Source organism: Xiphophorus hellerii, chromosome 3 (assembly GCF_003331165.1).
Source record: "Xiphophorus hellerii strain 12219 chromosome 3, Xiphophorus_hellerii-4.1, whole genome shotgun sequence".
Taxonomy (NCBI): domain Eukaryota; kingdom Metazoa; phylum Chordata; class Actinopteri; order Cyprinodontiformes; family Poeciliidae; genus Xiphophorus; species Xiphophorus hellerii.
This window is the reverse complement of record NC_045674.1, coordinates 31890688-31918630: the sequence shown is the minus strand read 5'-3', so window position 1 is coordinate 31918630 and position 27943 is coordinate 31890688. Positions and strand designations below refer to the sequence as shown.

The window sequence follows — 27943 nt, the reverse complement described above, 5'->3', positions numbered from 1 at the left end:
ACGAATCAAAATGCTATGTTTTTATTAAGAGATTAAGCAAAGAATATGCGCAATAACTCCCCTAGCTAGTCCGGATGAAAGAACATCGCTTTTAATATTTACCAGCCCTCTTACAAAGATGGGAGGAAAGTTTACTTCACAACTCTGGTATTTGCACCTACAGAATGTGACAATGGACGGTTCAAACCCAGTTCAGAAATATTAATAATAATACTAATAATACTAATAATACTAATACTACTACTACTACTGCTACTACTACTACTACTACTACTACTAATAATAATAATAATAATAATAATTCATAAAAGCATTTTGTGCAAGCTCTGTAATTCTTTTTTTAGTATGTTAGAATTTTGACTTATCAAATTTAGAGAAGCAATGTATTTTGTCAAGGGGTTAAGACTGATGTTCAGAAACAAATGCTTCTCTAAATCATTCCATTGTGCTAATACACAAGAGAGGACCACACCCTGATGATGAGTTAATTCATCTCATTACTAGACGTTTGCTGCTTTTTATGTAGCTTCTTAATAAAAACTAAATCCGTAAGAGTTCTCCTGAGTTCTAAATAGCAATTATTAGAGTCAAAATGTTTTTATCTGGCCTTATCTACACAAACAAACTACAAATCCCAGAGTGCTGTTCCAGAGCTAAAGCTGGTCATATGACCGAGCAGAGGGAGCAGGTGGTTTGTGGTCATATGATGTTATTAGCCAACACTCAGAAGCAGCAACATCTCAGCTGAATCCCTTACATCACTCCCGGCGTTGAAAGGTAAAGCTGGAGTGGTCGCTCTTCCTTACCTTATCGTTTTCTGCCCTTACAGAGGGATGCTGCAGCCTAACAGCACAGAGAGGGGAGGAGAGGGGAGGAGAGAGGCGGAGAGAGGAGGCAAGGATGAGGGGGATGGGAGGCCTTAAAAGGGCTTTTCTGTAGACAACAATAGAGCACAGATGTTCATACTGTAGAAATCTATCTGTAAAAACTGTGTGCCTGCAGGCTGTATGTGACGCTGGAGTGTTTGCGTGGACAAGTCTGGCTTGGATATGTGTGAAGAGGAGATGAGTCTGTTTACCTCTGATTTAATGCAGGAGTTATATGTGGAGTAGGAAGCATGGCCGGGGGACTCCTGCATGTCTTTCTTTCCGTTCTGCTCTCCAAAGGTCCTGTGTGAGCTGTAAAAAGCTGGACTTTGCTTACAAGGAGTATACAAAGTGTATGCTGTGCAATTCAATGCAGAGGATGTCAGTAAAGTGTACTATAAGTACGTAGTGTCCAGAACACAATGAGACCTTCGAACTTGAATGCCACCTTTTGGAGTTGCAGTGTTTACTGTAAATGATGTCAACATGTAAAACTCCTTCTCTTTTAAGGCTTCAACAGTAAAACTCTTCTCATGTCTGAAGTGCATAATAAATCAAACAGAAATCAAAGTTGCCTCATTTACAGTGCATGGAAACAAGTTGTGTACCTTTGATGTTTTGATCATTTTGGGTCCAAATTTTTTCAGTTTTCAAATCAGATCATTTCTTTTTATAGTAACCAATCAGTTCATACCTGCCTTGAGGAGACATCAATGCTCCTCCTCTCCTCTTGCTGCCATATTTTTTTGTCTCTGACTTTTTAAAACAGGAACATAAAGTCACAAAGGTTCAGGGTTCACAGGGGAAGCAAGAGTAGATTCTTGAAGAGTGAAGTTTTAGCTCCCATACCCAGTGGGAGATGACCTGAAGAAAGAGGGCACAGAATGAAAGACAGGTGAAGCAAAGTGTTGACTCCACTCCAAAATTAATTACAACTGGTCATTTATAACAATTTACTTTACATGGTCTTTGAAGTAATTATTTTTAATTCTAAAAAGGAGACAAATGAGTTTTAAATACTATTACTAAGGCAGGCTTTTACTATTCATACATTTTTTTCCCATCTTTATAATGTGACGTTAAGAATAAAATGTGACATTTGACCAGATATTTACTTGAGAGGCCAATAAACCTTATTGGTCTTGGTCTTTAACTTGGGTGACTTTCTTTTGCTGTCCTAAATACATGACCTTTCTAAGAGTTGATGAACTTCTGAGTGAAGTGCCATCCATGTTAAGCATCACATCACCAGCACAACATTATCTTCCAGATGTAAACCCCTTGCGGAAGCTCTTGGAGTTGCGTAATTCCACTTAGCAGTACTGCACTGTTGTGGGGTGACTGTTAAACCTATTTCAGTTGGAGGTCTGTGGGGGAATGGTATAGGTGGAGCTACTGGTGCCACACAATACCCAATACCATGATTGGGGGTCAGAAAATGTTACTGCTTGTGACAGGCACAAAACATACTGAACCAACACACTTGCTGTTGCACTAGTATGGCAACACATTAGGTGTTTGGTTTTAACCCCGCCTGGTGAGTGAGAGTCTGCCCAGCAGTGGAAACTCACCTGAATACGGTGCACCATAAAACAGAGCGCCAACCACACTGCCATGTGGAAATGAGACATAAGGAATTCCTTTCACCAGCATTTCCAGAAGCCGTCAGTGAGATAATGTGTCTGCCTCCACCTGCATTTATCATACTGGTTATAATTGCCAAACACGTCAGGAGATAGATCTGTCTTTACTTTGAGGAAAAGCAGGCTAGTCATCTATATCAACTCAGAGTCTCTTGGCCATTTTAGTTCCCCAACCAAGATCCTCAAGAAATTTCTTCAGAATTTTAGAATTAGCAGAGCTAAAGGCTTTCGAGTAGTTCCTGTGGTTTTCCACCTGTGTGCTGCAGTAGCAGCAGAAGACAATCTTAATCAATGTGGGTCCAAAATTCAATGCCATTCCTAATAGCTTTCACAAAGTATTTGTAGTCCAGTAGGTCTCCTTTAGCTGTTGGAATCCTGACATCAGTGATGCTTTTTATTTTTTTTTATTTGATACTCACTAACAGTGGATTACTGGGAAACTTTCTTTCAGAGTCTATCAAGCACTGCTTTATCATTAAAGTTGGTGATCTGTGTATGTTTATAGCTTAATGGCTATAAACCCTGGGTGCTGGCAAAACCCATGTGACGATTATAGGAAATTGGCACATGTTTTTCTTTTTTTTTCTTCATCCAACCCTTCATCTGTTCCTATAATGCTTTTAATTATGCAGCTATGCCATTCCAGTTTTAATATGTCAGGTATAGATTCACCTTGAGTCTGTTATCTAATTATTTAAAAAAAGGAATACAGCACTCCCAGAGGCAGACTCATTTCTGCATAAAAAAAGCAAATGATGAAAATGAAACCTGACAGTAAAACTAAGCAGAGACTCACATTCTGTTCACACTAATCAGTTTACATAAATTGCATGAATTACATCTAATACAACGTTTGGCTGTTTGTGCACCAAGAGCATGCAATTTGTAAATAAAAATGGGTCTCATATTAGCTTTTCACTTCATATTTATTTATTTATTTTTGATCTGGTATGATCTCTCCCTGTCCAAATAACAGAGAAAATATTTTCCAACAAACCTTTCTACACTGTGAAATCTAATGAGTTCTCCTTACTTAAAAACCATATGCGAACTTGCTGCCTCACAAAAACAAGTTTGCATATTCTTGATGAAGAGAAATAAACCGATTTATTTACTTGATTTAAGTTCATATTTGAACTTCATAAAACACCCAAATGTTCCCTGAACTTACTTTAATTGAGTATTGGCAAAACATCGACGCAAGTCAAGTTAAATCTACGTCTCTTTTTCAGTTAAATACAATCTTATGCCTTACAGTATGCAGGTAAACTCTTATAAGACTGTTCTAGCATCAGGTCAAATGTGAAACATCAGAATAATACCTTCCAATTCCACTGTATAATAAAAGGGGCAGTTCTTTAAAAAGCTACCAATCATATGCCAACTCGGTCCAACTGCACCTTTACGGAGGCACAAATATTCCAGGAGTACTGTGGATTGTGTAAACTAGTAGTGCTGTTAATCTTTATTATGTTATTAATTTGTATTTATTTCCATGTTTAACAGAATGTTAGTGACCGTTATTATTCCTGACTGTTTGTAATGATGTCAATGTTGAAGCTCAGAGCCACATCCAGGCATTTAGCTGTGTCAGTATGGCATGAGACCCAAAAGCTCCATATTATTTGTGGATGACTTTTACACATGGCTTCCATTCTGAACTGCCATCTGTTATGTTATGGACAGAATTTTTTCATCGTCCTTTGGCAAACAGTCCCCCTATGTAAATAACTAGATTTGCTTGACTTTGCGTGAATATTTTAGTATTAATGACTCCAAAGTAAATCCAATGCCCTTTGGGAAATGTCCTACAGATTACTTTAATCCAGGGCTGACCTCTACATGGACTGCAACTTTTATCGAAGGTTTGTGGTATGACTTTTTTAAGCATATTATTCATTCCCACTTAGCAATGGTGTAAAGGCAAAATATGTCTACAGTTATGATCTAAATTAAAGACCAGACCAGACAAGTAATTTGACCAAATATGTTAATGAATCACAAAGTAATGGCCTAAGAACAATCAAGAGGACATGAACTTTACAAACATGAGAAATGTTGTGCTGTTGTTGCTTGCTAGAGTAAATATTAACTTAAAATAACCTAGTGCAAATTGAGAAAGATCCATAATAAAAGAGAGCGAAAGATCTTACACAGTGTAGAAATGCATTTATCTACCGTATACATAGATGATATAACCAAAATGTATTCTTTGAGCAGAAGTACACCAAGGTGTTTATAGTCCTCCACCACCTCTTCTTCACAGAAGAATTGATTGTTTCTACACCATGACACAAAGCGACCTGTACTGAGCCTCTTGTCCATCTCTGATACACCCAACAACTGCAAAATCATTGGAGTATTTCTGTAGATGACAAGACACCGTCTAGTTCTGGAAGGCTAAGGTCTACAGAGTGAATGTGAGAGTACAGTCCAATGTGGAGCTCCTCTACTGCTAACCACCTCTTTAGACACATGACCTTTCAGTGTCATAAACTGTGGTCTGCTTGTGATATAGTCATAGATCCAGGTAGTTGTTGAGGCCTCCACCTGTGTCTAGAGTTTCTGATCAGCAGATCAGGCTGAATTGTATTAAATGAACAGGATCCTCACAGCGCTGCCTGATTGTCCAGATGACAGTGGGTTTGTTGAAGCAAGTGTATGATGTCGTATTCAACTCCAACTTCAAAGCCATGAGCAAACTGCAAGGGTCCTCCTGATTTGTGCTCATTTTCTTACACAAGTGGGCCACTATGTTTCTAGGACTTTCATGATGTGGAATAAGGTAGGTCAACACCTTAAGGTTGAAAACAGGCTGCAGAGTCTCTCAAAGCTGGCTTGCAAAAGCCTTCAGGGCTCTGGGACTTACACCACAGAACCTGCAGCCTTATTACAGTTTATTATCTCCACCAACCTCTGAAGATGTTAAGTGCAAGGCCGGATTTTAGCATGGGTTTACTGGGGCCTCAGCCCCGGCGCTTTGGGGCCCCCGAAAGATGCTTTGTATTTTTGTGAATGAATAAGGTCAGAATGTCTTAATTTTATCACTGGCTAAGAGGATTTTGGCGGTGTTGTTGAAAAAATGTCTGATTTGTTCAGGTAAATGTCCATCACGAATGCCTAATTATTATTGGTCCAAGTTGGACACTTCTTACGCGTTGAGGCGGAGCATCAGGGAGGGATTTTTTACGATGGCGGACAACAGAATGAATGACAGCGGAAGAACACAGGAGCGAAAGAAAAAGAGGAGCGCGGCCGAGAGGTGATGAAGAAAATATCCAAGCTAACAGGGTTTTTTAAAACTCATATTGGACATGGAACAGAACCATCGTCCCTCTCTGCTTCTCAAGACGTTAGCCTTGCAAACAGCGGTTCTATGGTCCCCCAGAATCTTTATCTCTGACTGATCCGGTTTCCGCCCAGAGGCGGCGGAAGGGCGAACTTCTTCGCCAGGTGCAGCAATGACCACGGATAATCTATACAGTACTGATCCTGCGTTTTGGGTAAAAAACTGATGAGTTTGTGTAAGCTTACTGGGCAAGAAGCAGGGAATATGGACGCTAATTTTAAAGCATCGGAACAGCTTTACAAACATCAGAAACAATTATTCTCCAGATCACGTTTTGAAAGCCATCTCGCAAGTGGTGAGTACATCCAAACAGGGTGAGTTATCCTCCATCCACCGCGGCTGTGTTCTGTATTTTAAACGATGCTAAAAGCCAGTGATGCTTTGAAACGGGTTACCGTGAGTGGAAAAAAGCAACAGACTGCTCTGCTCGCTTGCACTCAATGTGAAGTTAAAAAAGCGGAACTAACTTTAGCTTCCAGCTAGCAGCAGCGGGAGGAACTGTCCTATTCCTATGGCGAAGGACCGACTCTACAAATTAGCTCGAGTGCGTCCTGCCCTGCCATGACACGCAGCTAAAATCCAGTCATCACCGAATAAAAGTTTTGACCAATTTTGGCTCTCAGAGGGGAAATAACCTGACTGTCTGAACTTGGTATGGAAATAAACCTGAGAAAGAGAGGTTATCTAATAACAGAGAAAGATACAGTTGATAAAAATTGAAAGAGGGAGGGAGACATATAAAGATAGAACTGAAGAAGGATAAATAAATAATGTACATAGAGGATGGATAGAGAACATTGTCAAATTTTTCTTCCTTAGGAAAGCTTTGTTGTATAGACATACTCAAGATGTTCAAGTATTTCTTTAATAACTATTTTGTTTGAAGTAATGATCTTTACATTCATTAAAGGTGCATCGGTAGTAATTTTCTCGTCCATCACGATCTTTAAAAATCTGACTTGCTGAAATTTTTTTGTGCATGTGTGTGCAAAATATAGCAAAAACGTTGGCAATCATGGAGTGACTGTTGTAAACTTTGCATGGAGAGATGATCTGCTGGTTGGGACTGTCGGTCAGCTCTCTCTCATGGTGAACAGTGGCAGATTTTTGTGACCTTGTAGGTAGATAAGGTTTGTGGATAGGATCGATTCCACAAGTAAGTCATTGCCAAGCGCCGACCACCCAAAGGGAAGGAAATCAGGGATACTGTATATTATATACAGTATATGCAACTGTATAACAATGATTAAGTAAGGCCCACACCTTGGCTCAAACCCAGGGGCCCACACCCTCCTAAGTCCAGCCCTGGTTAAGTGAAACTAGCTTCTAAAAAAAAATACATAAATCTATTAAGACTTACAGTATGTCCATTGCCTAACTTGGACGTTCCCTTTTTACTTGTTTTGTCTCTTTTTTTCTGGATTCTTCTTTGTGATGAAATTGATCCTTCTATAGTTCCTTGTTTCCAGTTTGTGTGGTTTTGCTCATTCTTTTCTGCTTCTGTGTTGCTCATTCAGTGGCAGAGAGTAACACACACCAGCTGTCTTTGGGCACATGAGCAGTAATGTTCTCCTTGATTGCCAACTGTCTGAGTCAAATCATCATCAACTTTATTTATAAAGCGCTTTAACACCAGCCGCAGCTGAAACAAAGTGCTGAACATCAGTATTAGATAAATAAGATAAAGAAAGCATTTAGAAAATGTAGCTAGACTGATAAGATCAATATCCATAAAAAATTGAGTGAAATCAGGTTCGTTAAGCTGAAGGCTAATGAGAAAAATAAGTTTTCATGAGCTTTAAAAATGGACATCATAACTAGTATTGCAATATGATTGTTAGTGTCCGCATGCACCTCGGAGTTATGCTGGATTTGGTAATACTACTTCTTGTGGTTTATGTCTGAGGGCAAAGTAAGATTATTTTACTGACTTACAGAGCTCAGTTATATCAGAGAACGTCTACATCCACGTCACACTGGCAGGTCCTTGAGTCCTATGATCAGGACCTGCTGATATTCTTAACCCAAATGTTAAGGATATCTAGAGATAGAAGCCTTTTATCTCTTTATACATAGAAGCCTACAAGGATTCTGTAGGCTTTGGTGATACAAGTTCTTTCAAAATCAATGGTGATTGGAATAAAGAAAGGAAAGAATATTTTTTACATTTGACATGAGACTAAGCCACCTCAGATAACAAGCCTAGACTCTGTTGTGTGAATACTAGCGGGACAAAGGTTTAGATATCAAAGCCTTACCAGTGGCACTAATTAAAATATCAATTGTGTACAGTGTTTTTTTGACAATGCACATGGAGCATGATTTATTCTGCTGAGGAATTTGGTTTTATCTGTTTCTTATCATGCTGTATCTGCTCAAATATCTTCCAATCCTCTGTTCATAAATGGTTTTTAGCTGCCGTCCAAGAGTTTTCAGACCTAAGAAACATTTAATATTTTCTCGCATTAATAGCATCACAAACTTCAATGTATTTAATTTGGATACTAAACACTAGCATAATATAATTACTAGAAAGGGGAATGAAAATGATCATTTTAAAAAACACCTTTATTAGAATAAAAATCTGAACAGTGTAGTTGACATATATTTATCCCCCTTTACTTTTATACTCGTAAATCAAATCTAGAGGTTGGTTAGACAACGTTAGTGAAGAAACAACATTGTGAAGACCAAGGACAGGTCAGACACTGGACATCACTGTCTCAGAAAAAACTCTTGTTGTCTTGGTTTTCCTGACACAGGACAATACCTGGAACACACCACAGCATATGGTGGTGGCACCCTTATGCTTTCTTCAGTTGGTAAAGGGAAGCTAGTCAGAGTTAATGGGAAGATGCTTGGTGCTAAATCAGGACAATCATGGAAGAAAAAATGTTACAGAAGACTTAAGACTAGGGGTTGGGGGGAGAGGTTCACCCTTCAGCAGGATAACCAGAATAAGCATGCAGGCAGAGTGAATGAAATCTGGACTGAAAGTCAATGAGAATCTCCAGCAAGACTTCAACATTCCAGTTAACAGATGTTCTTCATCTGATTTGAGTGTGCTTTCGGTTATCTTGCATAGAAGAGTGAACAAATATTTCATTATTTTGTATGTACCCAAAGACAGAAACCCTAAATGACTTTTAGTTGTTATTGCATTTGGAGGTGGTTTTGTAAAATACTGCTCTGGAGGCTGAATACAAATCCCTTCACACCTTTCAGATTTTATTGGTTTAAAAGATTACAAATCAAGTTTTCTTTCTTTTCAACTTCACCATTTTAGACCACTTTATATTGGTTTTTCACATGAAACTCCATAGAAAACACATTTAGGTTTGTGGCTGTAAAGTGACAAAATGCTGAAACAATTTGAGGGACATGGATTCTTTTTCAGACTATCACCATGATCTGCATTGTGATACAGTGCATTCTTCATACTGTAGATGAAACTTCTAGAATAAAACATGTATGTGGAGCTCAGTTGTTGCTCATTGCTCAGCATGTTTGAGGTTTTATTGTATTCTTCGCCTCGTCTTCTTGTCTGTCTGATTGGAAACCCCATTGATCATATCAAATTGGGTGAGTAATTGATTGTTACTGGTTATTAACCTCTTAGAACCTTAGACCTCCTTGCCCGCCACTGAGAACACCCTGTAATCAGTCACAAATGGCAGCCGCTAATGAAATTAGTTCCTAGTTCTGCTTCACAACTTTGTTTGTTTCACAAAGTATTGGCAAGGGCATAGAGATGCCACAGTTTACTTTCCCCTGAGAATGGAGTGATAGAACAACAGAATGCTGATAATGAGCAGCTGTGTTTGTGTTGTTTCTTTGTAATTAGTCATGTGTCTGACCAAAATATAAAGATAAAAGATTAAGCAGTTTTACCAGCTACCAATTGTCTTTGATCCAGAAAGTCACTGCAGGTGCACGATTTGAATAGTGATCATGTAATCAGTGACCTCTATACTTGTCTGTTGCAACCATTTTTCTTATGCAGTAAAGCGTTAGTGTGATGGTCAGGTTTAGAATGGCCGTAATGTTTTAACCTCTGTCCATTCTTTGTTTTCCTTCAATGCGCAATGGCATTCTTGAATAATGGATACAAAAATTTGTAAGTATTCCGCTTGTCAACAAAACAAAATTTTTCAATTTCTGTTTTTATTAAATAAAAAACAATTAAAAGCACGTATGAATAAGTTTGTTCACGCAATGTCATTGGAAAACATGCTACACGATCATACTCCTACTACTCCCTAACAGTTGTATGACATTGTATTTCTTTATAAGTTGATCAAACTTTGTGTTTTTGCCTTGAATGTAAACGGATGGATTTGGCTTGAATGATGATTTTGTGATCCTGGTTAAATTCCTTCAAAGCACTTTATGCTCTCTATTCTGTCCACTTGCCTCAGTAGTTCATTGACCACACACCGCAGAACCATTTTGATAACAATAAAATCAATTGTGTTTGCCCTCAAAGTATTCCACAAATCAGAGAGGGCTTATCATTTGAAAAAAAAAAAACAGCCCAACTGCTGCATTAGGATTCTCCAGATGACTGCTAAGCATTGTTTGGAAATGCCCCTGGTTATCCTGTCATAAATAGAAAGAAATTAAATTAATTAATCATCTGGATCCAAGAAATCAGAAAGTGAACAAATATTGAAAGGCAGTTACAATACACAGCTGTCCATTATCCATGTTTGTGTTAAGTCTCTTAAACAAATAACCAACAACCAACTTTAAACTCCTTCACATATGGTGATTTACGCTTTGAAGAGGTTGTTAATGCTGCTGTGTGTATGTGCTGATCCATGCTGAAGTCTGTTCAGCCATTAAGGGCTGTGTAGTCATGGTGACGGCTGTGAAAAATTGTGAGGAATTTCAATCTCTAGGAAGTCATAGCCGGAGGGTGAAGCATATGTAGCATGAGGATGGCACCAGAAGGCCCCATTGTGGCTGTCCAGTTGGCCATCTGTTACGGTCATGCAGACACAGCCAGGAAGCCCCTTCACCCCCTCCCCACCCTCTATATCCTCTCTTCCCCTCCCCTTACCAGAATGAAAGACTGGCCTTTTTAAATGGCATAGTGGAGGACATCACTTGCTTCCCCTAAGGAACTTCCCAGCACATCCCAGACACTGAGCTTTAGTCTCCCTCTGTGGGACTTCCAGCACACATCCTTGAGTGGGGCAATGACTCCATGCAGAGCATTTGTTGGAGTGCAGAATTAGACCACAAGAGTGGAAGCGGCCACAGCATGTCTCACTCACTGGCCAAAGATCATTACTTGTCCTTATCTCAGGCCAAGTCCTCAGGCTGTTCTCTTCCACTCCAGTCAGGAAAATCATTACCAATTCACTGGAGGCCTGCCCATAGTCCTGAGGAGACAGATATTCCACTGCTGATGGGATGTTACAATTACTTTTGTTAACTCTTTACTAATTGAATTAAAACACTATTGGATTTTTTGTGAAATAGAAGAAGTGACAAGGGACTGTGTGTTGTGTGGACCTGTTTTAGCTTGAAGAGGTTCATGGTTTAAAACAGATGCTGTTGTGGTCTGCTGTTCAGTGGGAAAATAAGAAAATATACTAGAAAGCTCTTCTGTATACACTTATAATGCTGAGGACATTAAGAAATAAATCTCTGACATGTTCTGTTATTACTGTGGCATTTAGCAAATAGATAAAATATTGATAATTATAAACTGACTCTGTTACTCAATACTCTTCAGTTTTTGCATGAAGAAGTGGAAGAACACATGTGGAGAAAAGCAGTGGTCTTGGCATGCTAGTGTGCTCTAATTTGAGGAACTTTAAATGGTGAAAACGATTTCATTTCAAAACAACTCAAAATCACAAACTATGTTTTTTTTAAAATGGAAAGCTACATCTTAAGATACACCTTAAGAGACTCTCCAGGCTACCTTATTTTCCAGTATAGTAATTGTGGTAGCTTACTCTCTTCCACAAAATGTGTTTGTACCATTCAGAGAAGAGAGTATTCTGTGTAATTGCTTTTGGAATAGTAAATTCTGAATGAACAAATTGTACCTTCAGCAAATGTATTCTGACATCAAACTCTGTGTCTGACAGTTGTGTAAGTTGTATTATTATGCTTCAGTCTTAACAATAAAACCATGTTCTCTAGTTATATCACATTTCCTGCTAGAGGACATGAGGAATTTAATTATTAAACTTACTTAAAACATTACTGTAGGTATAAGGATGTAAAAAACCCAACCCTGTTGAAACATGAAGGCTGTTTTTTTTCTTCAGAAAAGGTCAACTGAAAGGTCATGCTAAGTTCTTTGCATGATGGAATGCTCTGCAAAGAAAACCCCCAGCCAGGTTGGAAATGAGGGTGCGGGATTTTGGGGGAAAGGAGAAGAAACCCTTCCTAAACGCAGATTAAAGAGAGGAATTAGTATAACATTGAATAGTATCTCCACAGGACCATCACCTGCTCACTGTGACATTTGTATGCATGTGAGGCAGCAATGTCACCTGCTACTGGTGGTCCAATAAAATAAGTGCAGAGAGGACAACCTCTCTGGTCCTTTCAAACAAATGAAAGCAGCACAGTGTTCCAACTCACTGACTCAAGGTCACCTTGAGCATTCTTGTTGAATTCTGACTCATTGTTACTGATGGTCATCAAGCTGAAAGGTGTGTCTTGACACCTGCTTTATCCATAAAGACACAGATGGTGTTGTTTCTAAGGCTAACAGGAAACGATTTTTTTTCAGGCAAATTAAGCCCTGATAAGTCTACAAGTGTGGCTTTTCAGTTGTAAAAGCACCAAAGTGTGACTAAATGTCAGCAGACTGTGGCATTAAGAAAATGAGTAGACGTTTTTCCCATGGTCATGTTTGGTGAAAATGCTTTTAGAGCCAGCAGGCATGGAGTGATCAAAGTGGGAGCTACGAACACTGATCATGCTGCCTCTCCCAGCATGGCTGCAAAGGTTAAAAAAGTAAACAGTCTCACTCATCATAACTGAGCAAAGTTATGGCTTCCATGGCAAAATGCAAGAAGATGTATGCTGCTGCTTTCACTGCACTGAACAAGAACAGGCAGGGAGTTGTTTAAAGGATCTTAGTAGGTAAGAGGTCAGCTCTCTACAGATGTTCCAGACTAAAATAATCTTAGCAACAGCTGCACCAGAAAGATATCAAATCATCATTTCATAAAACAGCATGGGATTTTACAGACCATGCTAAAGGATTCCAGTCTTAAATTTTCTAATAAAATCTAGCATACTGTAGTAGATGTTGTCAGTCATCGTGGATAAATCTTATATTCATTTTATGCTATTAATGATTCATATGAACAGTTCTTTCATCCAGAGCAGTATGATCACATTAAAACATTCAGCAACAGTTATCATTGGGAACAAGAATCAGGTGCAAGTTTTAATTTTTCGTGTGAATTTTTCTAATTAATGGCAGATTATAATTCCATATACACACTCAGACACATGTATACAGTTAAAATATTTTAATAAAAGGTGCTGAAGGTTCCAGCAGTGTCTTGTAACATAGAAATAACAGTCTAATATTTCATTTTGGAGATCATGACTGATTGAACACAAAGCACATATTGACATTACCAGAAATAATAGACATTTCTGGTAAAGATTTAAATCTTTAGTACATACCTTTAAATAGGAACATTGTCTGATGCAACAATCTAATTCTATATGTCATCCTTTCATTTAGAAAATCACCATAACTAACAGAAATAAATGTTTGGAAACATTAGTCTGTCTGTGATTAATCAATATAACATGTTTCTTAGTGATGGAGTGACTGAAATAAATGGCTGCATGTTCAAATTGAACCACATTCATGTTCTCAGATCCACTGAAGTTAAACTACTGATGTCTACTGACGTGCTCATGTTGGTGCAGGTCAGCAATAGGGCAGATCAAAACAGAAATTACAATGTCAGCCTCAAATCTGCAGGACTTTATTTTATTTATTTTTTCATTACACATTTCTTCCAGACTCCAGTAAATTCCAGAAATAAGCTCTAGGATTTTTGTCCAGAAATATCTTTGGTATCTGAAATTATACAAAAGGGAAAGATTCTGTCCATTTTTATGTCAAAAATAAAGAAAGGAATATGTCTTTAATATGTAAAATGTAGATATCGGGTTTTGATTATCTGGTTACTCAGAAATCTAATTATCTGTCAATTCTGATTAATTCATCAGGCTCTCCTTATTTCATCAAGGTTCTCATTGTTATTACTGACTTAAAACAACCTTTTTTATTCTCTTTATGCAGGCGATGGTTCTTAAAACCTTTTCATTTCGAACATAGCCTCCACAGTTAAATAGCGATCACTTCTATGACTAGAACTGAAGTGAGTTGTGCATGTTTCCAGTAGCTAACCTTAAATCAGCTCTCAAACCAAGGTCTTAAGGAGATATTAACAAACCATTTATAATAAAATATTAACTGTTTTATTTAAAAAAAATAATAATAATAATAAAACAGTTGTCTCCTAAAGTTTGAGCAGGATAATATCAGGAACGCTTTCTGACATTTTTCTGATCAGAGCTACATGTCTCCTGCAATCAATTTCATAATGAGTACCTCCCACTGATTGCCAACCATAATGTGATTGACTATTCAAAACATTTAGGTGAAGTCACATTATCATTTAGTGTAATAGTTCCAAAAAGCAAAAAATGGAGATACTAGAATTTCTGAACCTTTAACTCAAGATTTTTCTGATGTTACTCCTGTAGCCTAACAATAACCACAAGAATCATGTTCTGAATATGGATTAAATGCTCATCTACTAATTATTCCTTGAATAATTTCAACAAACAACTAAACAACTTATAAATGCATTCAATGTCCACTATGAAAAAGCATTTCATGTACATCTGTCCAACTCTTACATGACCAAACCAGTCCCCTCTAAGTCACCTCCTGCCAGCTGTAAGGTAAAACAACTCGTAAACTTGTAATATATTTTCTCATCAAAAGTTTTTTTTTCTTTTTACATTTTCAATACAATAAAAAAAATACAACTTTCATTTAGTCTGACCCTACTATGATTGCTTTTAGAGCTTGAGGGCACAGAAATGATTGCAACAGCCAAAGATGAAAGAAGTGCCATCTTAATAAATTCAGATATATATATATTTTTTATCAATTTTTGTCATCTATGTAAGAAAGTATCCTTTCCCTCACATATAGAAGACGAATGCTAGGCATAGGATTCCAAAGAGGAAAGGAAAGGAATGGAAAGGAAACACAAGGAAAGGAAATGAAAGAAAGAAAGGAAAGGAAAGACAATGGAAGGGAATTGAAGGAAGAAAGGAAAGGAATGAAAGAAAATGAAAATAAATAAAAGGAAAAGAAAAGAAGGGGAATGGAAGAAAGGAAAGGAATGGAAAGAAAGGAAAGGACGCATATAGCTGCCATATAGGTGCCAGAAGCATATAGACATGCATTTAGCTTCAAAGGAACAGTTCAGCAGGTAACATTTCCTCAATAATATAAATAAGGATGGGAAGTCAGTTTTGAAATGTGACTGAATATTCACTTAAAAAGAAATGTAAAAGCACTCTTGAAGTATGAGTCAGAGCTGCAGCCCAACATTATTGGCAAAGGAACATTGAGTGATTCTGTCAGTCCTCAATATCTTTATTTTACCACACAGTTTTGTACAAGCTAGTTTAACACAATGTCTCTGATGTCGCTTTGATGCTGTTTCAGAGGAGTTTTGATTTCTTTTCATTTGAACATATACTGCGCTTTTATGTTTTCTCACCTAAACAATGCATCTTCTTTTAGTTGAATTGTTATATAATTGAATGTTCAGAGTCCAGATGAATATAATACCCTGTTTTACTCATGAAGCATTGGAATGTGAAAAGCCCAACTCAATCCATTATAAAAAACTCCTTGAAGTGTAATGAAGTGTTATAGCCAAGACTACCCAGTTCAAAAAAGTAGTAAATCCTTTCCTACAAACTCTTCCAGGTTTGGAAAACTTCCCCCAATTAAGAATTTACTGACACCAATGATTCTGATTTCAAGATGAAGCTGAATTGTATTGTTATAGTAGTAAAGGTTTACATTAACAATTCAAGGACACAAATATAACATCAGTTTGGATTTTTGGGGGACATTTTAGAACTGTCCTCAGGTTGTAGTTGTTATATACAGTATATATACATTAAAAGTATATTATAAACTTGCAATATTATCACAAAATATAATGCACAGCATAGCAGGAGTTGATGAAAGCAGTAAAAATCAATTTTTCATACACAAAATCAAGTGATAGTTATCTGTGAGAACTTAATTTTAACCCCCCCCCCAAAAAAAATCAGGACTTCAAAAAACTGGATTTGGAAGCCCGTTGCATTCCTGCTTTACAACGTTTTTACAAAACACCAGATGTGAATGATGTATCATCCTGATGGAGAATACATTTTCTTTTCTTTTTCAGAATCGTGATCTATGATCTCCATTTGATCTGACCTGAAAACATTATAATTTTTTTGTATCAACCAATCTACAGTATGTTGATATAGGTTAGTTCATATATGACAGTAACTCTGCAGATATGCAACCTGTAACATTATTAAATAGCTCCCACCACAAAACTCTATATAATTCTGTTTCCATCCAAATTCTTCCACATTCTTGTCCTCATCACTCTTTTTATTAAAACAACTGAAAAATTGTTACATACCTGTGGCTCTGCCAGTTGGCATTGCCACAACCAACTTTCTAACAATCTAAGGCCTCTCATTAAGGTGTCTCTTTCAGCTTATTAGTTCTGAGATAGAGTACCTGTCACCATGGTTTCCACACCAAATAAAGAAAGTTGATCCTATTAAAGACACACAAACATTGGAGTTATTTGTAGAGTCTTGCCTCACCCAGTGAGCCAGCAGCACCTTCCATCTATCGCTGTTAGAAAGCTGCAATTTGTGTTCAGTAAGTCATGTAAAGAACCCATGTCAGATACTGTTTGTTATTTATGGGTTTATTATTGTATTGGTCTTAAATCTGTGCAATAAGAGAATGAACATGGAATCAGTAAAATATCCTCAAAGGTTCCAATCCACACATTTCTCTCCTTACAAACTGTTTATGCAGTGAGCCAGAGTGCTGCTGGTGTTTGCCCTCCTAAGGCCAAGGCTGTGACAGAGAACAAACACAGATAACTGATCTTTAATGCTCCATTGAAATATCCCTTCTAACTGTTTACTTTATCCTTGCAAATCCACACGTAGTATTGAAGAGGAAGAGAAAACAGCGCTGTAGACAAGCAGACCTTGTTTGTGCAATGACATGGGACTTTCTGCAGGGTGAGGGAAAAACTTCACCCTGCAGAAGGCTTTCTGACTGCTAACTGCTCTGCTTTATTACTCTTGCTCTGCTTTATTACTCTTGCTTACTGTTAGCCGGTTTGCTTTGGAGCAGCGGTGCTATCATTATTTGTGATCAGACAGAAACATGCTGATATGCTGTGGCACCGAAGGCACAAGACCTGTCAGACGATTGTGCACATATAATACAAATAACAATCCATTTGTAAACAACAATTTTGTATGAAAATAGGGTTCACTGTCAATGAAAGGAATGACTTTACTGAAAATTTCAAAATAAGATTTGACTTTACTTGACATGACAACTGAGAACAGCCCACTACAGGGACATTAGAGTAGATAGTTTAAGCTGGGTCTGGTTCTAAAACAATATCCCAGCTTTAAAATCTCACAGGGCTCTGTTCAATTCATCTTCTGAACATGCAGAAAGGATGGACAAACTGGAACTACCAAGAGATGGACGTCTACCTAAACTAGCCAACCAGGCCAGGAGAATATTAGTCAGGGAGTACGGAATTCTAAAAATCTTGCAATTCTGGAAGAAAACAAAGGAAATTCTATGTCAAGTTTGAAAGAAGTTATCACGGCATCCAAACTGTGAAAACAAATCGTGATGGCATCATTCTGGAGATGCTTCTCTTTAACTATTCAAATTCAAAGATACTTTCTTGATCCCAAAGGGATATTAGAGTTGACGGGAAGATGGGTGGAGTCAAAAACAAAACAACACTCAAAGAAAACCCGATGGAGGCAGCAGAACACATGAGACAGGAGCAAAGGCCTTAGGGTTGCCACCTCTCACTCATCTGGCATAACTCTCTCGCTTTCCTGTTTTCTCACTCTGCCCTGAAAGATCTTACACTGAATAAGTACAAGTGGCTTTGCAACACAAAGGCATTGTGGAAATCAGGAAGACACAAACAGGAGAAACACTTTGTGTCTCCTATTATGGGAAGGTCTCTTCACCAGATAGGTCTTGTTACCTGTCAGTGGACAACAGCATTATCTAATGTCTCTGGTAAAATGTGTGTGTGTATTTTGCACAGATGGTCGGTGATTTCTCTCCCAGTGTCTTAGCTGAGTAACTGAGTAGTTGATAACCACCCACCACCCTTTCACACCTGGATATGTTCCAGGTTGTTTTGAGCAACTTTTATGATTTGGAATGTGTCAATTTATTGTGACACTTTTGGCATGGCAGCTGCAATGAACCTGCTGTCTTGTCTCTGACCATGCAGCTGAAACAAACTAGTCCTACTCCACGCAAAGAGCAAAACGTGCCCAGAAGTCTTGCATTGATATTAGTGCGTGGTGTGGTACTGTGGGCCTCCCTCTGAAGAGCAGAGAGTGTTTCTGTTCACATGTAGGAAAGTTCCTGGGACTAAAAGAGAAGTTGAGGTTTTCAGATTGCAGTTCAAATGCTAAATGTTTCCTGACATCGCACTGGGTTGAACTCACAGGGATCCTAATATAATTTTGATAGCATGATTTCCATTGAATTATTATACACACAAAGCAATGTAATAGATAATAAGCAGTGGACAGCTGACTGTGCAGAAAATCATATCCTCTGTTTCCACTTGGCTGATGAAATCACCGATGGTGTTTCTTTCTTTGACAGATGAAATATGAAAACTTGATAGGGATGTGTGTCGATTGCGAGAAAACTTGGAGCAGATGTGGCACAGTGAAACCTCCGTGTTAGGGTGATCAAGAAAACAAGAGAAATCTATATATCAAGTACCAATAGCACAACAGGGTCATGCTTCATACTAAATCAACAACATGGACATTTCTAGAACTGCTCTGCTCAAAGTGACAGTGAGTTGGAGTAGCTATTATTTCAAATTTTTAACTTTTTTAAATCTTTAATTTCTCTGTTTTTGACAGAAAAATTATACTTTTGGACCATTATTCTGTTTTGTTGTGGATGGCAGGTAGCTGGAAGACTTTCTGCTGATGCTTTTTGTTACTTTTGATTATCTATTAGGCATAACCATAGCAACAAGGTGGTTTACAACTGGGAGTAGCTAATTAACATTGCAAAAGCAGTTGAGGAAAATAATACCTCAACTGAAGCCATAAATCCCAGATGAATTGAAGTAATGCTGCAGTCAAGTGTTGTTCAAAATGCAGCAGGGGCTTTCTACCACTGCTGCTCAGTGAAGCCAAATAAAGACATACAGAGTGAATAAGTGGACAACTCAAACAAACCCGGTCAATTTATCCTGTGTGCGCAGTTCCTGCCTTTGTTTTGGTACAGCGTTGATGTTACCCTTCTTGCCTTATTAGAGCAAAAAACCATTTAGAAAGCCCTTATAATCTACAAGTGCTGCTCTTCCTAACTGATAAAAGGGTGAGCAGACAAGCTCTTTATGGCAAAGACGTGTAAAAACATGTTTATTAGATTTTGCTCTGAAAGGTTCAGCATTTCTCAGTCCTTGAGAAAAATTTCACAACATTTTCAGTGTTATTTGTGCCCCCTGAATACTGTTTTCCATCAATTTGTTCAAATGGATCATGAGGCACATAGAGACACAGTGAGCAGTTTGCTGGGAGACAATGGTAAAAATTATCAAACACCCGAGTGCGGTAACTGAGTAATTTACTTTTTCTTCTTCTTTAAACCAGCATGATGTCTGCTGGAAAATAATTAGTAAAAAAAAAAAAAAAATCTAAAAAAAATAGTGACTGCACCATAGTGATTGCAAATGTGATTGATAGAGGGATTATCAGTTGACGTCACTGCAGAGTGTCAGTAGCCACTTGACTGGCCACGTCCAGCTCAGATCGTCTCCCAGCATAACTCCCACACGCAGGTTTGCGGCGTCTGCTGCTGTCAGAGGTTTAGTTATTTGCATTGTCTCTGTACCTCACAGTACCACTGGTTCAACCTGCTGCACTTCTGATTTCAGCTGATGGCTGCAGCTACTGTACATCTTCATTTTTCCTCTAAATGTGACCAAAATTGGAGGAAATGATAGTATTTCAGTTGTCCTTTGCACACTTAATATGAATGCAGTTTTTTATATATATATTTTATTTCTTAAGACGTTTACACTTTAGTAAAACCCTGTTCCGATGCCCTTACTCACACCATGGATATGTTTGTCTTATTTTAAGGGACTCAACATAGTGAGAACTGATGATCTTACCGTGAACAAAATTTACTCGCAACCTCGATGTAACTCGTCTGGTTACATCATTTTAAATATTAAACCAGGTATATGCTCAAAACCCTACTCAGAACTTGGGCACGATTTTTAGCAAATACGTCCCTACTCTTTCTTGAGGAATTTCTCGGATGGCTTCTTTTGATCGTCCTTGAGTCAGTATGTGTTGAAGTAGTGCTAGTCATACCCTTAGCACAAATTTTGGATACTTTCCTCGTGTCTCCCTTGCTTGATTCTGCACAGTCAGCATTCTGTGTGAGCACAAACTGATGTGGCACCGAGCTACATCAGTGTAAATCAGAAACTTCTGTTCAGAGATTTAATATTAGATTTTTGTGCTAGTGTGTGTTTAAAAGCAAATCCCCAACATCAGAGGTCTAACACGATACATGAGGTTCAATGATGTTACTGAGATAAAACCTGCTTCAAAGACCTATATGCATCCAGATCATAGTCACCTCCTGAACAAATGTCCCTGTAAAAGAACAGCTCCTTCTTTAAATGTTTATATATAGTAAGTGAATATTCATACCTACTTTGATCTACTAAAAATGATTTAAAGCTGAGGTATGTAACTTTTATAAAAAAACCCCACATATATCTACGTTTTTTACATATTTGCTATAATTCTCTCTTTGCTGTGACAGCATAGCATGAGAAAGATAATCTGTGAAAAAAATCAAGCTCCTCTGCCTTCTCCCAGTCCATCAAGTACTAACCTTAGAAACCTGGTTGTGTCAGAAACAACCAGTCAGAACCAGGAGGAATGTCAGTAGTGTAAATTTGCTTGTGCATGCGCTGCTCAAAGCCTCTCTTTCTCTTTACGACACTATAACTCCTTAGTCACCGGAGCCTGCCACAACTTATCAGGCTAGTTAGTACGGCCACCAATGACGGTGGAAAGTTGTTTCTCCACCATTAGCACATTAAGCAGTGAGTACGCAAGCTTTATTGACAGCACTAAGACCCTCTTTGTTGGGTCTATTTTGGCTCCCAACCTGCAAGGAATCAACCAAGAACACAAGTTGCTTTTCTGCAGAAGAGGGGAGAGAAGCCAGACACGGAGAGCTGCCGTCAAACAACTGTCTGGGATCAACTCCGCCGGCTCTCAGTCCTCAACTACCTCTTATTGAAACAAAGTATGACCTAATCACATGAACATTGTAGCTCTAAACAGCTGCAACGTGGCCTAATTGATTACACAGTACAAGCTCTTTTCCTTAAGTCTGAGCGTGACTATTGACATGGCATTGTTTCCTGTGTCTCTCTGAGGATATTATCTCAGTGAGTCACAAGCTTCTGGTCGCCACTGTCCCCATTTCCTGGAAGAGTTAATAATGTATCACAGAAAGAAAAGGAACCTAGTAAAAAACACAAAATAATAATAATATGAAAACATAACCTTTCAGATAAACTCAGAATTTAAATGAACTTAGATAATAATTTTTCCAACACTTCTACTGGCTCTGATTGGTTGTTATTGACTGGGAGCGGTGCATTTCTTCAGACAGCAATAGTAGCACTTGGAGGAGGTGGAGGAGAGCCATCTTTTACACATGAAAAAACATTTTTTATTCGACTTACATACTTTAGAGGCTATAGTGTTTATTGTAATACAAAGATCCTGGATCATAAGCTGGACGTTTAAAAGACTTCTGGACATAATCATTGTTGTTTTTTCATTTAGTAAGAATAAATAAAACAGGACACTAACAAGGTCTTGTTCTGTTTCTGTGTTTTAGACTCGTTATTTTAGGAAGAAAGCAACTAGTGACTGATGTTTCTGTAGTGTTGATGTAGATGACATAGGTTTTTTGTCTGCTGTTATGAGAACACCTAGTTAAATTAGCATTTCCGAAGGGCTCACCACTGTCAAGTGGCAGCAATATAGCATCTATAGTATAGAAAGGAAAACATAATAGAAAGACAAAGAAGAAATGACACTAAGAGGGACATTGCAATACTAAAGTCTATGCCCGATTTTTAATCCACTACCAGCACTATATTAAAGGGCTAGTTCACTTTTTAAGAACTCATTAATTTGGAGAACAATCCATTCTAGGTACAAATCTACAACATTTGAACTCATCAACTATGAACTGAATTAAACCGATTTAATAAAAATACTTTTTGTAGTTTAGGAATTTAAAACTATTAACTGAACTCTTTGAACTTCCTGATAGTAAAAACTTTCCGTAGCCCAGCCTTGAAGTTACAAATCCCTGGACTAGTTTTTCAGCATAACTTATGGACAAAATGTTTCTAATGTTTGGCAATTTTCCAGATGTAAAATTTTAGAGTTCATGAAACCTCAAGTGAAGTCATCCTGGTAGCTGCGTAAATCTGAATATCATAAGCATAACAAGGAAAAATTTCCCCATGCTCTCTCACAATTTGACCAAGAGGAAGCATACATATAATAAAAACAATTGACCCAGTAAGTGTTCCTGTGAGGTGCCATAGTCTCTGTTATTCTGTAAAGTCCATCCATATCAGAGCTCAGGATGGTAGGTGCCACTGGAAGGTACACCATGGCAGACTTTAGTTATGGAAAAAAATGGGGTGATTTATCACAATAATGCCTTCTTTTTATGTGACAAGGCAATTTCACTGTCCAAAGGTGTTTTTGTTTTCTTGCTTTCCTCTTGAGACTGAAGGTTGTTTTTAAAGTAAGGCAGAAGGCAGATCTCAGAAGGACCTGAGATCAGAACAGGAACATGTGGGAGATTTATTAACCCCACAAAGATCCCTGCTTCAGTTAGGCAGCGTCAGCTAGGTAGGTGATAGTAAACAGAGGCGGCAAAGCAGAGCCCATTTTTACACATACAGACTGTGGTTTTAGTGTTCATCATTCTTTCCTTCTCCGAAGAGATGACTGTAGAAGGTTGAGCTTTAAAACACATTACCTTTTGAGTTTCTTTCCCTCCTTCGATCCTTTCATACAAATTTGCCATGTGGCTGTCTGTCTATGTCAGTAAGATCAAAATCAGATGCCAGGTAACTTGAATTTCTTCACAGCTTTTGCAAAACCTCAGTTTACTTTAATCATCAACTATAAGCAAGCTTAAATTTCATGCTGTAGTAGTTTGGACACACAGTAGTTGTACAGACAACAGGGTTTTGTCTGACCTGCTTTACTGCAGCAGTAGGATAGTGGGGTAGTTCCTGTGTATATTTTATTATATTTCCCTATTTCACATTTTTTGGAACAAAGAGAAATATTAAAAAGAAGGAGGATTATCTGGTATGATATACAGTACATTGCTTTTGTTAATTGCCTCAACCTGACAGGGTGATGAAGGATTTTAAAGAGTTGTGGTAACTATTTGTTGCAGGGTAACACATTTAGAAAACCTCTGCTCAAGAATCACAAATTAAAGGTTCAAACATTTCAAAGTTATGGGAAAGTTGTTCTAAGTTTACTTTGTACTTTATTTAAAGAGAGGAAATCAGGTTCCTATGATTCAGACTAAATTTATTTAATTTACAAAGAAGAGAAAATAGATTTTTGTGAAATAATTTGGTTTCTGTGTGTAAAGCAAATTAATGTAATCATTCAAAATAAAGTGGGTTAATAATATTGACCTCAACTGTATATACTTGTGTGTATGAACCTGGACATGTTTGATGTCAGAGGAATGGAAATTAAACATAGAAGCATGACTGTGAGGAGAAGCTCAGTTTACTTTTTTAAAAATTAAGTTCCTCTTTCATTCTGTCATTTATTATGTTCAGAGCATACTTTAAAACCCATGAAATTCCAGTTTCACTGACTGATGGCTTTTGCCATAAGATCTCACATACGTTTCTTTACTTTAACCCATAAATATTCCAGACAATCAGACCTGTTTCCTCTTTTTGATTTTTATGGCGTTTGACTTTGAATATTGTGGTGCATGCAACACTAGCAAGAATTGGACTGTAAAAGAATATAACATAAAACATTAATCTAGGCTACCTTGTTTTAATTGCAATATTTTTTTTTAAATTAGGTTATGTTAATGTATCCTTACTAGAATAACTTTGTGTTAATATTGTGCTGCTGTAAAATGAGTGCATGACTTGATTCATGTTTCCTTGTGAGATGATCAGAGAGCTTATGGAGCTCATGTAAACAGTCTGAATTGTTTTGAATTTTTAGGCCACTGCATGGAGTGTCTCATCAGCCTGCAGTTAAAGCCTGTTGTGATGCAGTGTTGGGGATGAGGTGTCTATGCCTCCACATTGGGATTGTGTGCTTCAGACAGTACAATGTCCTAGTGCCTTGCAGAATGTGTATGCTTGTTGAAATTAATCGCACACTTTAACTGCAAATTTCTATATTTCATTGGAATTCTGAGTAATTCTATCTAAAGCAAAATTTGGCTTCTAACTGTAAAGTCTGAGAAAGAGGAAATGAATGGTTTTCTTTTTTTTTTACAAACTAATATCTGAAAAGTCTTCAAATGTGAACATAGAATAGAATAGAATTCAACTTTATTGTCATTGCACTGTCACAAGTACAAGCAACGAGATGTAGTTTGCATCTATCCAGAAGTGCTCTACGAGATATAAATATTTATTTACAGACGTACAAGACTATGTATGTATGGACTATAAGGGGTTATAGCAAAGAGATATACTGTAGATATTGTATATAAATATAAATATGGGAGCTATATGCACAGATTATACAGATTATACAGAATATGCAAGAATGTTAGGGAATGGATTATAGATAAATAATGGCAGATAAAATTTACAGGTTGTATGTGTGTGTGAAGAAAACAGTCCGTGATGTGTGTGTGTGTGAGGATAGTCCATGTGTTATTGTTGTATGAGAGGATAGGGGAGTACAGTCCTTATAGTTTATGTTTTATGTCAGGAGGCGTTCAAAAGCGTGACAGCTGTGGGAAAGAAGCTGTTCCGGTGCCTGGTGGTTCTGGTCCGTAGGCTTCTGTAACGCCTCCCAGAGGGCAGGAGGGAAAAGAGTGTGTGTGCTGGGTGAGTGGAGTCCTTTGTGATTTTCCCGGCCCTTTTCAAACACCGCTTCCTGTAGATGTCCTTGAAGGCAGGGAGCGGTGCCCCGGCGATATACTGGGCAGTTTTCACCACCCTCTGCAGCGCCTGCCGGTCGGAGACAGAGCAGTTCCCGTACCAAGCTGTAATACAGTTGGTGAGGATGCTCTCAATGGTGCAGCGGTAGAAGTTCGTGAGGATCTCTGAGGACAGGTGGTTCTTCCTCAGGGTCCTCATGAAGAAGAGGCGCTGATGCGCCTTCTTAATGAGTTTGGAGCAGCTGGTCGTCCAAGTCAGGTCCTCGGAGATGTGGACTCCCAGGAACTTAAAGGTGTCCACACGCTCCACCACTGTCCCCTTAATGTGGATGGGTGGATGTGGGTCAGCGTTCCTCCTGAAGTCCACGATAAGCTCCTTGGTCTTCTCGGTGTTCAGCTGCAGGTTGTTTTTGTCGCACGACTCAGCCAGACGGTCTACCTCCTCCCTGTAAGCGGCCTCATCATTATCTCTGATGAGGCCGATCACCGTGGTGTCGTCTGCGAACTTGATGATGGCGTTAGAGCCATGGACAGGTCTGCAGTCGTAGATGAAGAGGGAGTAGAGGAAGGGACTCATCACACAGCCTTGTGGCACTCCGGTGTTTATGATGATGGTGGATGAGAAGTGGTTGTCCAGCCGGACATGTTGAGGTCGACTGGTCAGGAAGTCGAGCAACCACTTACACATGAGTGGACTGATGCCGTGGTCTGTGAGTTTGGTAATGAGTTGTGATGGGATGACAGTGTTGAATGCTGAACTAAAATCTAAGAACAGCAGTCTGGCGTAAGTGTTCTTACTGTCCAGGAGAGAAAGGACAGAGTGCAGCGCTATTGAGACTGCATCCTCTGTGCTCCTGTTCTGCCTGTATGCAAATTGGTGGGGGTCTAGTGTGGGGGGAAGACAGGATCTGAGGTGTGCTAGGACCAGCCGCTCCAAGCACTTGGTAATGATGGGGGTAAGGGCTACCGGGCGGTAGTCATTGAGTCTGGTTGGGTTGGGATTCTTGGGGATTGGGACGATGGAGGTAGACTTGAAGCAGGTCGGTACCACAGCGCGGGTCAGGGACAGGTTGAAGATGTCCGTCAGCACTCCTGCCAGCTCCCCAGAGCACGTTCTGAGGACACGTCCAGGTATGCCATCAGGACCCGCAGCCTTGTGGGATTTAATCCTGCTCAGAGCCGCTCCTACATCAGTGGGGAGGAAAGTCAGTGGCTGTTGGCCTGGGGTGTTAGCTGCTTTGGTTGCAGTTGTGGTATTCCCTCTCTCAAAACGAGCATAGAAGTTGTTAAGTTCGTTGAGGAAGGAGACATCAGTAGAAGCGGGGGTGGTATTGGGGTTCTTGTAGTCTGTGAGAATCTGAAGGCCTTGCCACATACTTCGGGGGTTGGTGTTAGAAAAATGATCCTCCACCTTCCTTTTGTAGTGGTGTTTGGCCTTCTTGATTCCCTTCTTCAGCTCAGCCCTGGCTGCACTGTAAGTCTGTGCATCCCCTGACCTGAAGGCGATGTTGCGGGCTTTCAGCAAGAGACGAACGTCTCAGTTCATCCAGGGTTTCTGGTTGGGGTACATGGTAATGCGTTTGCAGGTGGTGACACGTTCTATGGTGGTGGAAATATGGTTCAGTACAGATGAGGCGTACTGATCCAAGTCTGTATGATGGAAAATAGTCCAATCTGTATTCCTGAACCGGTCCTGGAGCACAGTGCCTGAGCCCTCTGGCCACACCTTTACTGTCCTCACGGTAGGTTTCACACGTTGGATGAGTGGTAAGTACCGAGGTGTGAGGAACAGGGAGAGATGGTCTGATTGTCCGATGTTGGGGAGGGGTGTCACATTGTAGGCTCCAGCCAGATTGGAGTAGACATGGTCCATGGTCTTGTCTCCTCTGGTGTGGCAGGAGACATGTTGGTGGAATCTGGGAAGAACTGTCTTCAAGTTGGAGTGATTGAAATCACCTGCAACAATAAAAGCAGCCTCGGGGTATTTGGTTTGGTGTTTGCTAATAGCCGCATAGAGTTCTTTCATGGCTAGCTTGGCATTAGCATCCGGGGGGGTGTACACGGCAGTGAGGATGATCGAGGTGAATTCCCTTGGGAGGTAATAAGGTCTGCATTTGACCATTAAAAACTCCACATTCTGTGAGCAGTGACTCTCGGTAGTAGCAGAGTCTGTGCACCAAGCTTTGTTAATATAAATGCACAAACCTCCGCCCCTGGTCTTGCCGGAGTCATCTGCTGTCCTGTCAGCTCGGTGTGTGTGGCGTCCACTTAGCTGGATAGCATTGTCCGGGCAGCTGTTGTTTAGCCATGTTTCGGTGAAAAACATGACATTTGAGTCCATAATCCGTCTGTCACTCGTGATGGATAGTCGTAACTCATCCATTTTATTAGCCAGAGAACGGACATTGGCGAGGAAAATGCTGGGTAAAGGGATCCGGTGTGGTGTTAGCTTTAGCCTAGCTCGCACCCCTCCACGCTTACCCCGCCTTTGTTTACGTTCTCG

At 39.1% G+C, this 27943-nt stretch overlaps 1 protein-coding gene across 1 annotated transcript in view; it reads left to right on the top strand.

Annotated features, from left to right (window-relative positions):
* Positions 1-681: 681 nt before the first annotated feature.
* The window catches only part of tsnare1 (T-SNARE Domain Containing 1), a 124221-nt gene continuing 96959 nt past the window's right edge, over positions 682-27943 (top strand). Inside the window, exon 1 of the mRNA XM_032558887.1 lies at positions 682-777. The gene's annotated coding sequence lies outside the window, so the exon portion shown is untranslated. The remainder of the gene's footprint in view (positions 778-27943) is intronic.